We start from the raw sequence: 15,778 nt of genomic DNA, 5'->3' as shown, positions 1-15,778 counted from the left end.
TGGGAGGATTGGCAGATTCTACTCCTGAAACTTCCTGTCCATCCTGTAATAAGTCTGACAAAGTAAAGGTAAGTAAGCAGAAGGAGAAAGAGAGAAGTAAGGAAAACAAAAGAGAGTCGGAAAAGTATCAAGAAAAGTTGAGAAAGGGGTCTTTGGATCCACCAGGCCCATCCAGCCCAGCACCAAAGATAGAGATGGATGGATCCATCTTCAGCAAAGGTTCTTTAGATCCATTCCCCATCTCCACCCTTCTGCTTCTTACTGGAGCCAGTTAGTCCTAAGCCCTATTCAGCTTTTTTACAAAAAACCCCCCAAAAAACAAAATGTTCACCTTCACCTCGACCACCATTGGTCATATGGTCCTTCCAGTTTTTGAGGAGTCTATCGGAAGGTGACATTGACAAGATGATGTAGAAATTCCTTTTACCCAGGTCCAGTTGTAGGTCTTCCCAGCACTTTCTTCTCCAGTGGCTCTGGGCATGGTCCCTACTACCCCCACCCCTAGTTTCTCTTGTGTGCATTCAACTTTTGGATTAGACACCCATGGTTCCAAGTTACCCCCTTGGGAGATCTTCATCAGAGCTTACAGCTTTATCTACTTCAACTATTTCCCCTCACCCTCTTGACACTGGCCCTTTTGGATTGGGATGGGTCTCTGAGTTGAAGTGTTGGAGCCAGGGCTCAGGAGTTGGGTTCACCTCTGAATTTTTTGTTGTCATCCTTTTCCCTGGGTGCTTTGGCTGTGGACACTTCAGCACAATTTTCTATCTCAGTGCTGAGTCGGACTGTAGTTGGGGATGTTCTTTCTATGACTTCCTCAGATTGGGGAGGTGCACCTTCAACTTTTGAGGCCTTTGAGAGGGTCCTTTCCTGAGAAGATGTGTCTTTGTTTCACATGGTTCCGTCCTGAGCCCCTATGGCTTCTGTAACAGTGACTTCTCATCCTGTCTGACAGGGACAGTCAGCCTCACTATGCCTCGAGGTTGCTCATTTGGCAAGCTCCCACTCTCACCAGAAGCTGTTGTGGGGGAGAGCCATAAGAAACAGACCTGTAAGAGGGGGCATTTATACTCGTCTCTAGAGTCTGTCTTGAAAGAAAAATTTCAGAGAAGGGGAGGGATCCCCACAATCCCATTTGAAAGACATCTACTTGGAGATACTCTGGAATTGATGAAGTGAGAGGGTTGGTCCACCAAAGCCTCCCTCCTCCAAGGAGTCTGTATTCCCCAAGGCATTCAGGGTCAGCTCATCTACTTCCTGGGTGGTCCCACCTGCTGATGAGTTAATAGACTGGGTCTCTCAGCAGGCTTGCAAGGAACCTGATGTGGTGGAGCCAATCCCAGGCAAACTGGACAAGATTTTGGTTGCTTCCAGAAATAAGTCCCATTGGAGCAAGGGTCCCCCCAGTAGATGCCATGGTTGTTATGGCATTGGACAGACTTGGAAAATGGACGTATGATTCAGTGACATCTGCACTCAGAGCACTGAACTACTAAGCCGGTATGACTCATTTCCAGAGGGACTTGACCAAGGAACTGTTAAAATCCCTTTTGGGTAATCCGCCTGTTGACATCCAGAAATCAATGGAGTAACAGCTATCTACTCACAATCAGTGGCAAGCAAGTCTATGCATCTGCTGTTTAGCACACCTGAAGGCATGGCATGAACAGTCATTACTATTTTTTGGCATGCGTGGATGCACCTATACAATTTTGCAGAAGGCTTCAAGATGTCTGTTATTAATGCTGTCTTTGATGGTTCAAACCTTTTTTAACAAAACATTAAAGAAATGCTTACCACAAGTGAACAGAGGGTCAAGACACACTTTGCAATTGACAAGCTTTTTCCCACCCCCTCAAAGGACTTTTCCCAGAAAAGACTAGTAACCACTTGTATGTTGCCCAATGTAAGGTGAAACAAGAAACACACCAGACTCCTCCATCAGACCACAACTGAAGTGAACAGACTGGAAACAGCACAACTAAATAAACAAGTATAGTTTAATTTCTAAGTGCTTTCACCTTCTGTAAAGGCATCATCAGAGATACAAACAGAACATGGGAAACAAATTTGTATAAATGTACCTCTCAAAAGGTTTTTAACCAATAAAAACGTTTATTTAGAACAAGTGTAGCAGCATTTAAAGTGACAGTGCATATATATGAAGCAGAAATACATATACAACAGACGTAAAAATAAAACACTTGACAATATATAGTTGTGTCCTATAATAAATCCATTTGCATAAAAGAAGAAATCCATTATAACAAGTCCCCCAACCCATATCCGGTTTCATAACACAAACCTCCTTATTGCCCTTAACCTGGACCAACAGTTCTCTTTCTTCAGATGTTATGTTATCTTTTACTTTATCACTTTTGTTCAAGAAATGTCTAAATTTACTGTCACAAGCTCTCTCGAAAACAGAACTCATAGGCAGTAAGTTGGTAGAAATGAACTCTTCCTTTTCAAAACCAAGGAACTACTGGTGAGGAGAGGGGAGGAGAGAAAAACTAAAAAAAAAAATGCTTCTGCTGATAGACCCACCCCGTCAGGGCAGAGGGGGAAATAACTGTAGTGGACTTCACCCCAGGGGCAGAGGCAGACTGCAAAGTTAAGGGTTCCAAGGTCCCTTCACTGAGAAAACCCTTCCAACATTCCAGAATGGTTGTCCGACTGTTGCTGTCCTAATCAGTTGGGGAGCACTTATCCTTGCATTCTCACACCTGCTGGGCCATTCACTCAAAATTCCTGGTTGCAGAGGATAATTACCAGAGACTACGCTATTCCCCTCCATAGAAGAGAAAGAGAATTCCCAATGCTACACCTAATCAGATGGAGTTGGCAGCAGTGGAGGTTTAAAAGCTACTAAAAAATTACTTGTCCAGGAGGTCTCACCAGACCAGCAAGAATCCAGAGTGTATTTAAGGTTCTTTTTGGTTCTGAAGAAAACAGTGGACCTCAGGTCCATTCTGGACCTAAGCTACCTCAACCAGTTTGTGAAGCAAAGTTCCATATGGTCAGGTTTCAGTCCATTCTGTCTCCATTGAGGAGAGATGACAGGAAACCTGACTTTTGACCACCATGTTGCTTCCATTGTACGGAAAGCTTTCTACATGGCCCACCTCATAAGTATAAGGGTATTTCATCCAGGGACAAAGAAGTCATAATATCCCTGTATTCTTCCCTTATATGGCCCATTATTGAGTACAACACTCCATTTGGCATGTACCTCGCAATGCACATGCAGCAGCTGGAGAGACCACAGAGGTTTCTCACCAGAAGAATCCAGGGCCTCAGAAATCTACCATACACAGATAGGCTAAAAGCCCTATCCCTCTACTCTGTTTCATACAGACTCTTCAGAGGTGACCTCTGTCTGGCATACAAGGTGATCTCGGACCCTGCCTTGATCGGACTGCTGCATAGTCGCAAGTCAAGCTCCAGTCGAGTAACCCACACATGCGGCCTCATTCTGGTCTGTGACATTAATAGAACTTGTTGACTGACAGACTTGTGTCCCAGAGACTCCCCCCATCTGTGGAATAGACTCCCTCTCCACATCAAGCAGAGTATCTCCTTACCCCTTTTCAAGCGCAACCTGGATAAACTGGATGGGAAATAGAAAATACATCCCTGGGATTCCACCCCTGTCCTTGCTGGACAGGGGCATCAGGTGCTGATTTGTCTATATATGGGCTAAACTCTTGGCTAGGCCTATAAGTGCCTCAGGGCCAGTAGCCTAGTAACTTCCTATGATATGTTCAACAGATTTCCAGGACTCCTACTGTCATATGAAGATAGTGAAGCAGTCCAGGAGATTTCTCCATTTCTGGCTGGGAGACAGTCATTTTCAATTAAGAGCACTCCCCTTTGGTCTCATCATAGTCCCCAGAGTATTCACCAGATACATGGAAGTGGTGGTACAGCATTTCATACTGCAAGGGTTCCAAGTTTCCCTGATTTGACGACTGGCTTCTCACCACATCTACCAGGAACACAGTAATTCATAGGTGGAACTTCTTGCTCCATCAAGCTACTTACTCGGGAATTACAAACAACTTGGCCAAAAGCTAGCTAACACAAGCACAGATGAGAGTGTTCATAGGATGCCACCTATACTCAAGAACTCAAATAGCCAGATGTCCGCAATCTAGAGTTCTGTCTGTGCATCAGATAGCTGCAGAGGTCCTTTCTCATTCCAGCCCTCCAACAAGAGCTATCATTTGACTACTGAGTTCCTTGGCTGCATCGATCACACTAATTCTTCAGGAAAGTTTCTACATGAGAGTCCTGCAGTGGACATATTCACTACAGTGGTCTTTGATGTATCAGCCAGTTCATGCCATAGTACATGTCACACTAGTATGCAGGTACCACATTCATTGGTGGTTGACCTCACTGATAGTAATATGGAGTTGACCATTGACCCTTCCACCCCAATAACCAGTAAGAACATGTACTAATCCTTTCTGGGGTGGGTGGGGGCATTATGAAGAGAAGATGTTTCAAGGCACAGGGTCATTCAAAGAGGCCAGTCTTATCAACATCTTGGAGATTAGGGCAAGCCTAGTGTTGCAGACATTTCAAGACTCCCTCCTACAAGGGTGTGATATCCATCCAGACAGATGACATGGTGGTGGTCTGGTATATCAACAAGCAAGGAGGAACCCATTTGTACCCAGTGTGCTGGGAAACCATGAGAGTGTGGCAATGGGCAGTGACTTCCCAATGCTTTCTAGTCACAAAACACATCTTGAGGATTTCCATTATTCTAGCAGACTAACTGAATAGGTCTATTACTCTGCCTCAAAAGCGGTCCCTCAGTCAATCTGTGTCAACAATGATTTTCCATTGAAGGAGGCCAGCCTTGATGCTATCTTTTCAACTATTCAAAATAACAAATACAGCAGCTACTTTACCCTCACTTCCCCACAGGGACTGTTCCCGAGGGATGCTGTGGTCCACAGTTGGCCCCAGGTCTCCTATATGCTTTTCCACCCTTTCCTTTGATCATTTTCTTCAGAAAGCTATGAAGTGCAAGGCAGTGGTAACTCTTATTGTGCCTTTTGGTCCTGGCAGGTTTGTTTCACCTTACTGTTGCCTTATCTGCAATATCCTTCATGGGTGCTGAATCTGAATCCAGACCTTCTGCTTCACCCATCTGGTCAGCCTCACTGAGACATAAAAACCCTAAAATTGACAGCATGGTTTATCCAATTCTAATGACAGCTAGAGATGCCAGGCTGTATTCTCAAGTCATTCATATTTTGTTGTCCTCACAAAAACCAAAACATTCACATTGAGTTTCTTACAAAGAAGATGCCCTAAAAGAGGCATCTGCTGCATCATAACTACATTTAACAGAATGATTGATGAATGACTTGAGAGGAAGTCACTAGCAAGGAAAGAACAGAATGTTTACCCTCAGAGTCTGGAAAATTAGAAGTAAGTTGACAGGCATGAGAAAGCAGAGCCAACATATACCTAGACATCTGGGTCAGATAATTAATAGCCCTAAAAGCTAGGGTAGCAGAAGTGTAAACCTTCTTACCCAACCTTTCCATAGATCTGGTATCCTTGTCAGAAGGCAATAACTTGGGCAAAGAAAGCAAATGAGGCAGCGTATCAGAGGCTGCAGACACTACAGATGGATCAGCAGCAGAAGATTTATATAGGAAAGAACAGTCCTCAGGCATCCTATAAAACCTGTCAGGCTTCTTGGGAGCAGGGGGAAGAGAGTCAGGTGCAAGAGGGGCATTGGAAAAAACATCCTGCAAAACAACCAAAACAGGAGGAATATCTGCAGGTTTAGAGGAGTCCAACTGCAGCAACTAATAGTACCTCTTATGGATATCCGAGATCTGAGAACAATCTCACTTTAAAAAATCCATTATCCTAGAGAGTGTGTCCCCAAAGAAAATTTCCTCAAAAGGAACATCTGAACTAATAGATTCCTCCTCCTCTGACCCATAGTCTAAAGGAGCAGGAATTTGAGTAGAATAAGTCAGGGATTCATTATCTGAATCTGACTCATCCTCAGAAGAATCCTGTTGTCCATGCCTTTTAAGAGGAGTAGAGGACCAAGGAGGAACATGAGCTACCCCTTGAAGAGGCTTTAAAGACATTAAAGGAACAAATAGCCCCTGAGTGAAAGCTGCCACTCACTTTGTGGATCCCTAGGAGCAGAAACAAGTATGTTTAATTTTTTGTTTCTTCTTTAAGGGAACATCCCCTCTAAAAAGCTGAGAAGGCTCATACCCAGGACAGCAGTCAAGAATTGTTGTGGGGACTTCCTCAGTTTTTGACTGGGGAAGAACTCCCCTAGGCCTCTCAGAAAAAAAAATCAGCAATGATTCACCCTGAACATCCGAGACGGATGCCTGCAAAGCCTCTTCAGACATGCTGCCAGCCAGATCCTCATCGGCCTCTGACATGGTCGAGGCAGAGAAATCTGACAACACAGCCAGGCAAGCATCTGGGTTTGTAACGTCCTTGGGAGAAACATCTGGCAGAGGCTGGACAGGGGATGATTTTGTACCTTTTTCATCTCCTTCTTCCCTAACGGCTGACCATCGGGGTGGGAGATTCCTTCCATTGTATCTTTAGTGAGAACCTTAAGGTGCTGGTTCTCAAGATACAAGGAAAGGGAAGAAAGTCTACTGCAAAGGGTTTGTGGAATGAATACCTAACAAATAGAACAAGACATATGGTCATGAGAAGTTCCTAGACAGAAAAGACACTTATCATGGTGGTCTTTATGGGGAGTCTGTCTCTTACTCTGGCATTTACCCTTCCTGGATGACATTAACCCCAAGGAACACAAAAAAGTAAGAAAAAACAAAATCCCCAATGAGGCACTTATCTGCAACTGCAAAAGAAGTCAACAAACAGGCGTGGGTAGTCACTGGAGAATGAATATGGATTCAACTGGCAGAAAATGTACGCAGGTAAAGAGACCAATGGTAAAAATATACGTTCAGACTGGTGGCAAAGAAGTTGTTTATGGTAGGCCTGAATGTCACCTTTATGCTCTACACTACACAAGGAGCATTTGGGTGATGTTCGGCATACCTTTTAAAAGCAACAAGTAGTTTTTGGTAGACTGGCCAGACTTTTGGGCTTCCACAGCAGGGAATCCCATCTGTTAAGAATACTGCACCAGTGAATGTAAGGACATCCTTAGATCCATGTTGTCTTGTTCCATCCAGCTCAACATTCTCTCCCTCTGTCTCCCATCCTAAATTATCACTTTTCTAACCCTTGTTTGATCGGTTGGACCTAACCAGGGGCCTTGTATTTTGGGCACCCAAATGCTGTTACTTCTGCCCTTTGTTATTCAGTCTCAGGTTGCTATTTTTGTGTTGTGCTAAACAGGTGTAGTGTTTGCTACAAGCAGGCAAACTCGATCTGAGGTAATCAGTGGGCAAAGAGGGTTATGGGTAGGGGAGGAGTCAGATCTCTGAATCCAAGCTCTGGAAAAAAGCACAGGGGTCACATCTAATAACTCATCTGTTCAGCTGGTAGAACAAGACAAAACTGATCTAGCATTATGGTAAGTGCATAATATTTGTATATTGTATGTATCTTTACTGTGTCAGCTAGAATTTGCTGATACTGCTTGCTTGTTTTTGATGTGCATCAGTTGCTTGCCATGCACCTACTGTTTGGCCTTAGCAAATTTAGATTTCTGTTTTTTGCATTATGCTATCTGTTACTGACAACTGAGTGGTTCACTCTCTGGTGTCGGATACTTGTTCATCATGTGTGGCATCAAATAGGTAAACAGGTGTGCTGTATATTATGCAGGTTGTCTTCTGTGGCAGATTTTATTTGCTGTATACTGCCTAACACTTCTTGGGTCTGTTTTGGTTTTATGACACATTTACAAAATAATTGAAGGGCAATGGAAACAATTTCAATGATAATTTTTTGTAAGGTGCAAATTATTTTGCACTCCACATGGAAGTGATATGCCCCCTTCCACATCCTTTCCAACTAGCATTTCTTTAAGACTTAGCTGCTCAGAAATTAATCTTATCCCTATTTTTAAATGTCACAGCTTATAACTGTGTGTTTCATTTAAGCAAATTTTACTAAATTCTATTAAGTAGCATGTAACTATTTACTTGTATCATTTGATTCATGATATATGGGACATTTTAAATTTTTTGATGTCAAGACGAGATGTTTGGGAGTAGTGTGAGAAAAATGTAGCAAGTACCTAATGTAGCAAGCAGTAGCTAGAAGAATCAGTGTAGAAATCTGTTTTATGAACATGGCTGACAAAAAATAAAAAAATGAAACAGTGAAGGTAGAATTGACAACCACTTTATTTATCCAACCAAAAGTTAAGCACCCCCAATTATGCTAATTTTGTGATGGCCCATTGGGAAATCTGAGTTTGTTGTAAAAATCCCATTTTTAAGTACATTAAGTATTACACTAGGTTTTTAGATGACCTGTTTTTAATTTGATTAGGACCTGAGATGCTGCTTACTGATTTTTTAGAATACATTAATAGTACCACAGGATTTTTTAGATTTACCCATATTGTTGGCAAAGATAAAATTTGTTATCTAGATGTTAAGTTATTTATTAACACTAAAGATAATAACATTTGTTCAAGAATATATAGAAAGTTCACCTTTTCAAATGTGTATCTTGACTATACCAGCTGCCACCCACAGTATCAGAAAAGATCTGTGGTAAAAGGGCAGCTTGAATGGTTTCCCAGGATGCTGATTTCCTGAATGAAATTGAGTTTATTCTGGATATGTTCAGGAAAAGAGGCTATCCAGATAATCTTTTAGCCAATGTCATCAAGTAGGTTATAGTAAAGAGGCAAAACAGAATTTTTAAATCAATTTTGAACCATCAGTTTGAAAGCACAATTCATTATGTGAATAAAACATGAACCAATAAAGGTAGCTTCTCTTTTATTACAGTATTTAGCAAAGATGGCTCCAATATAGTGAATATTTTAAACTAAAATTGGAATTTTTTTAGTTTAGATCACAATATAAAGGGGCTTGTAGGAGACAGACCTGGAATAGTGTTCACGAAAGACAAAAGTTTAAAAATTTTATTGGAAAGAAAAAAGCCATCAGAATTGGGTGGTAACAACAGGATTTTGGTAATTTTAAATGTGGGTCCTATAAGCAGTACTCCTATATCATAACTATGGGGGCAAGTTTCAAATTGGTTGATTTTTGTTTCTCAGTACAAGGGTATTTCAACTGTCAGTCTAGAAATGTGGTCTATCTAGCCAAGTGCTTGCAGTGTTCAGCCTTTTATATAGGCAAAGCCTCCAGATGGTTACGTGATAGGGTGTATGAGCACCTAGATGACATTAAAAAAAGGCAAGCTGACAAATGCATTAAGTTAACACTTGTGTGAGTATAACAGTCATGAATTTAGATGTTTTGTTATACCGCAGGTAGGGTTTGACAACCGGGTCCCTATTAAATAAACGAAAACTGTAAATGTCGAATGGCTAAATATCCGAATAATTCTTATTTTTAGTGAAGACTGGAAAATTTGCCCTTTCCTCACTATAGTGCTTCTCTCATTTATATATATATATATATATATATATATATATATATATATATATATATATATATATATATATATATATATATATATATGATTCCATCCACACTTCAATTTCAAATCATATATGGAATACATGAATGCCCACTGCAGCGACGAAGCACTTATCACAGTCAGTACAAAGGGTCTTGTACTGTACTTCTGTGCAGTACTCACGGACCTTAGGGTTAGGGCATGGCTCATAATAAGGGCTATCCCCTTACTATGACCTGTCCCCTAACCCCAAGGTCTGTGATGACTGAAGCGCAGTGAAGGACATAGCAATGTCCTCCACTATGGTGTGATAGTCACGAATCTTAGAGTTAGGGCATGGGTTAGGGTAAGGGGATAGCTTTACTAACTATCTCCTTACCCTAACCCGTGCCCTAACCCTAAGGTCCATGACTATCGCACCATAGTGGAGGACATAGCTTGTTTTTTTATGTCATCCACTGTGCTGCAGTGTTTTTGGTGAAGTGCATTTGCGTAATAGTTCACTTTCATTAAAGTGAACTTTCGCAGAAGTGAGGCTTCCTATTACAAGTTTGAATTAGTGAACTTTCGTTCTTGTAATAGGAATCCATATATGTATATAATTAGCGAGGGGTGTGGGGGAGCATATTAATTTCGAGGAACGACCTTTTTGGATATTTGGCCATTCAACATTTAGAGTTTTCATTTATTTAATAGGGACCCTTGACAACCAGGGTAAATTACTGCCTGAGCACCTTGAACTTAGCGAATTAATGCGGCAATTGTGATTAAATGCCTTTGTTTACCCTGGACTGAATGATTATGCTAGCATCAACTGCTTGTTGAAATTCAGGCATTATGAGGGTGAGGGTTAATTATATATAATTAATTACCTAATTAACCTGTTTTTAAAAATTGGTTTACTATTTAAGCTGTGTTTGTAATTGTGAATTTAGTTCTGAAGAATTTCCTTTGATGTATACTTGGGACGGAAGTCGATTTTACCTTCACTGCTTCATTTTTTATTTTAACGCTTTGGTGTTTTATTTGGTTATTATAGCTGACAAAAATATTAATCAAGTAGCTGTGGTTGTCAAGAGTTAATTCATATGAAATCCTAAAATAAATGTTTGACTGTCTTAACTGAAATGCATGTATTCAAAGGTAGCAAGCTGCTGATTGGAAATGACCTATAGTCTATCAAATTCATCTACAGCTCGTCCCCCCCCCCCCACACACACACACACACAGTTACCTCTGTACTAACCTTGTTCTGTTCTTTCCTTGGCCTTTCTCCATGCAACTTTGAGCCACTTAGATAAGTCACACTTTCACCATTGGCATGACGTAGAACATTTCAAAGATCACCACCCTCTCTGAGATGTAGTATGTCTTCAGAGTCATTTCAAAATTGTCATCCTTTTACTGATTTACATATCTGTCTCTGATATCACCCAGAAGCAAATGCTGTTAGTTTTGAGTTGGTTATTAGAAAGCATGCATCCTTATTGAACTTCAGTAGCAGACCATTAATGCCTGTTCTATTGGTCTTCATTTCTTTATCTAAGAAATGAAATATGCAGTTAGTGGAGCTTAAAGAGCATAGAAAAGAAATCCAATCTGTGCATAAGTTCTTAACATACACAAAATGACAAGTTACTGAGAAGAAACTAAATGGTTTCAAAAGAAGCCTCTTAAGAAACCTCAGTCACAGAGGTAGCAGTAAGGCCTAGATTAGTTTTAGAGGGCCCCACCTCTTCAGAAGAAAAAACTTCTCCTATCCCATCCCAGAGCCAGCCCTCTGTGTAATGCTGCATTGGTCATCTCCACACCTTTAAAAAGGCATAGACATCAGACGATGCATCTCTATACCTATGCAGAAAATGGTTGGCAGGATGTCACATTAGACAGCTGGGAGCAGCAGTTGCTAGAATAGGAGAACACAGTATGCTATCCAGACCGCCTTCCAAACCATAACTTCTTTCCCCAAATTACAGCTATCACAGCATCTTCAAGAAGCAAGTCAAACCACGTCAGACCAGCAATACCACTTCCCTAACTGAAAAATAATTGAAATCAACAAATAAGAATGTGGTGCCACGGCACGACTTTAATAAAATATAAATAAACAGATAAAAGCAGGACGAGCGTTTTTGGTTATAAGCCTTCTTCAGATCCAATAGATCTGCCAAAATCTTGTTGGTGACTCCCTTTGGGCTGAGACAGCATTGATTCCTCCTCCTCCTCCTGCATTTAGCCAAGAGCAATCATCACATGTTACTTCACAGGGTGAATCTACTCACACAAGACAAAGGATCTCTCATCCATCCCCACCTGACCACTCTTTGGCTGACACTGTGGGTGATAGAATTTTGATTCCACATAGACACCTTTTTTCTGAGGACGTGCTTCGGGACCTACCGGAGGCCAGGGAACCCACTACTAGGAAATCCTATTTATCCAAATGGAAGGGGTTTTCTGTTTGGAGTCTTTCTCGTAACATGGATCCATTTTCTATGGATGTTTCTTTGGTTCTCTCCTATTTGAGTGAATTGCTCATTGCTGGTATGGCCTGTTTTTCTGTTAAGGCCCACTTATCCACTATATCTGCTTCTCTGTCTTTTTCTCCTCTTTTGGCTTCTAGATTTGAAGCTAAACAATTTCTTAAAGGCATCCTTCATTTTAGGCCTTCCAGGAAGTCTGTCCCTCATCCCTGGGATCTTCAATTCATGTTGGAAAAATTGACTCAGGATCCTTTTGAGCCTGCTGTTTCAGCTTCCTTGCAACGTTGTTCTTGGAAGACTGCACTTTTGTTGGCCCTTACTTCTACCAGACGAGTGTTTGAGCTTTGAACCTTTATGGCTTTTCTTCCTTTTTTGGTGTTTCATAAAAACAGGGTGTCCTTGTTTACTAATTCTTCTTTTATGTCTAAGGTGGTTAATGAGTTGTCTCTTAATCAGTGTATTAATTTGCCCACTTTTCCCCCCTCTCCTCAATATACCAGTGAGAGAGTACTGCACACATTGGATATGCATAGAAAATTCAGATTTTATTTGGATAAGACGAAGACTATGAGGAAGTCTGATTAGCTGTTTGTTTCTTTCATTCTAGGTCCCTAGGATTAGCTGTATCCAAGCAAACCATTCCTTCTTGTATCTCAAAAGCTATTTCCTTTTGTTATTCTTTTCATGGTAAGAGCCTTCCTTTTCCTGTTAAAGCTCATTCACTAGGGCTGTGGCTTCTTCTGGTACTTTATTTCAAAGGTTTGGATACTAATTCTATTCTAGAGGTGGCTACCTGGACTTCTGTACATACATTTACCAAGCACTACAAGTTGGATGGAATCTTCAGAGCTAGAGCTGAGCTGGTTTTGCTAGGGCCATTCTTCATGACTTCCTAGAAGGCTCTGCTGGTCCTTCCTCCTCCCAAGTTTCTTCATGAGTTTTGGCACTCTCCCTACTGTTATGAATACTGCAACAGTAATATGGAAGGACATAGTACAGTTGTGTAAAATCTTACCATAACGGTAGATGTCCTTCTCTTCAATGTTGCAGTATTCACTCCCTCCCTCCACCCCCTGGTCCATTCTCTTCTGGATGTATTCATTACCTCTCTTTTCCTTGGACTGGCATTCCTACTGGGGCTCTCAATTCTGAGGATGGGGATGTCCAGACATCACCTTTATGCCCTATGTTAAATGAGGAAGCATACATGTGACGTACGGTGTACCTTAAAGCAACCTAAAGACTTTGGTATACTGGCTGGATGTCAGGCCACCCTTGGCAGGGGATCCCAACTGTTATGAATACTGCAACAGTGAAAAAAAGGACATCTACTGTTATGGTAAGATTTTACACAATTGTACTTTCTAGACCAAAAAGTAGATGATGTAGCCATGGATCCGGTTGAATGAGCCTTGGGAGGCTTGGGTAATTTCATGCCTTTTTGAGAGTAAATCCTGGAAATACTAACCTGCTATCCATTTAGCTAGAGAGACTTTGGATACTGGATAACCTACTCTTTTTGAAGAAAAGGAAACAAAAAGTCAATCTGATTTTCTGAATTGTTTTGTCCTGTGAAGATATAAATGTAACTGTCTGTGCACATCCAAGAGGTGTAGCATAAATTCCCCTTTGTTGGTAAAGTTTGGAAAGAAGACTGGTAAATTACTGGATTGGTTAATGTTATTCTCAGAAGCCACTTTATGTAAAAATGAAGTGTTAGTCTGTAAGGACACACTGTCCTTATGAAAAAAAATATATGGAGATTTGGCAGAGAGAGCCTGGAGTTCAAATATTCTCTTAGCAGAAGTGATGGCTGCCAAGAACATTTTTTCCATGATAGAAACTTTAGATCAGATTTAGCTGAAGGCTCAAAGGGTTTCTGTATTGGGCCTTGTAGCACAACTGTCAGGTCCTATGGTGAGAAGGATCTTTAATCGAATACCTTAAAAGAAAAATTCCTTTCAATGAAGGCTTTGCATAGTTTAGAAGCCAGAGAGACATGTCTGTTGCCCGTATGAAAATTGGAAATAGTTGCCAGCCTAAGTTTAATTGTAGAGAAGTTAGCTTCTTCCTCAAACAGCATTGTCAAGAATTGTAGAATCATAGAAACTAGGATAGAAAAGGGATTTTTGCCTTTATTCAAAGCCCAAAGAGAGAATATTTTCCATTTGCATTTGTATACATTTTTGGTTGATTCTTTTTGAGACGCCAAGATAATACTGCATACAGGGGAAGAAAGTCTGTACTGTCTATCACTGGAAGTGGAGAAAATGTGCAGTTAGTCTTAGGGCCAGAATGTTGGGATGCTTTGTCCCTGATGGTTGTGACAAAAGATCCAAAGTTAGCTCCAATATCTATGGAGGATAGTGAAAATGAGACTGCAGGAAGGGGAACCATACTTGTCAAAGCCAGAAAGGAGCAATGAGGATCACAGAGCTCTTCAGTCTGCTTGCTTTCTGTAAGAATTTGGGAATTAAGGGAAGAGGGGGGTAAGCATAAAAGAGACCCAGGGGCCAAGCATGAATCAGAGCATCTCTTGGTGACTCTCTCTGAGGGGGTAATCAAAGCGAAGTATCTGCTGCACTTGTTGTTGAGGTGAGTGGCAAATAGATCACAGCAAGGTTGACCCCAATGCTGGAAGATCATGTCCACCAAAGGTTGATTGAGAGACCACTTGTGGGGCATCAGAATGGATCTGCTTAGCTAGTCTTCTAACACGTTTAGTTTTCCTTGGAATGTGCATCTCAACTAGAAAATGGTCTGAAGAGATCACCCATTCCCATACTCTCGTGGCCTCTCTGCAAAGGGGTAAGATCGAGTTCCTCCTTGTTTGTTGATGTACCAGACTACAGACATGTTGTCAGTCTGAACTGCAATAGTCCCAAAAGGAAGAGCACCTTGAAAGGCCTGCAGTGCTAGTAGGACTACTCTCATCTCCAAAACGTTGATATTTTTTTATTTATTTTACATTTGTTAACCAGGAGGGTCTGACTGGACACAGGTCCATTTTCAGCGGAGGCTCGGGGAGAAAAGCTCCATGTTACACTCTTAGCAATTATACAGTTCTAAGCAAGTTTTAAGAACAAATTTAGGTATTACATTATGTAGTACAAAAATGAAAATTCCACAGTATATATTGCATTTGTTAGAAGTAATAAGTAGTAGAAAATTAACAAGAACATTTTTTTTTTTAATATTCTCATTCGCAATTAGCATTTGTAGAGACATAGATACATATATGCATACATATTATATATATATATATATATATATATATATATATATATATATATATATACACACACACACATATACATATATGTTGATATCCACACATCAAGAATGTAGATATTGAATTAAGACCAAGATGAGAATATGAAGTTCTCTGATAAGGTTTATACCTTTCTCAGATACAGATTATAGCCTATATCAGGTAGAGATTTTAGTATTGTAGTGAACAGGTGATAGTATGTTTTATCCTATTGTAATGATGCTGAGTTTGGATGAAAAGCAAGGATATTAGTAGAGCTATGTAAGGAAAATGTCAGAGAGAAGCAGAATCTTTGCAACTGTGCAAGGTTATTGTTTACCCTGGGGAGTAGCAAGAGCAGAGCCAACTGTTTGAATAATGGGATTTCAGGAGGTGTTTAAATTGGGTATTCGAAGAAGTGGTAGTTATGTGGCTTGGAAGTGAGTTCCAATTTTGG

The sequence above is a fragment of the Protopterus annectens genome, chromosome 13.part0, assembly GCF_019279795.1.
Source record: "Protopterus annectens isolate FY-2018-M chromosome 13.part0, PAN1.0, whole genome shotgun sequence".
Classification (NCBI taxonomy): domain Eukaryota; kingdom Metazoa; phylum Chordata; order Ceratodontiformes; family Protopteridae; genus Protopterus; species Protopterus annectens.
This window is presented reverse-complemented; position numbering follows the sequence as displayed.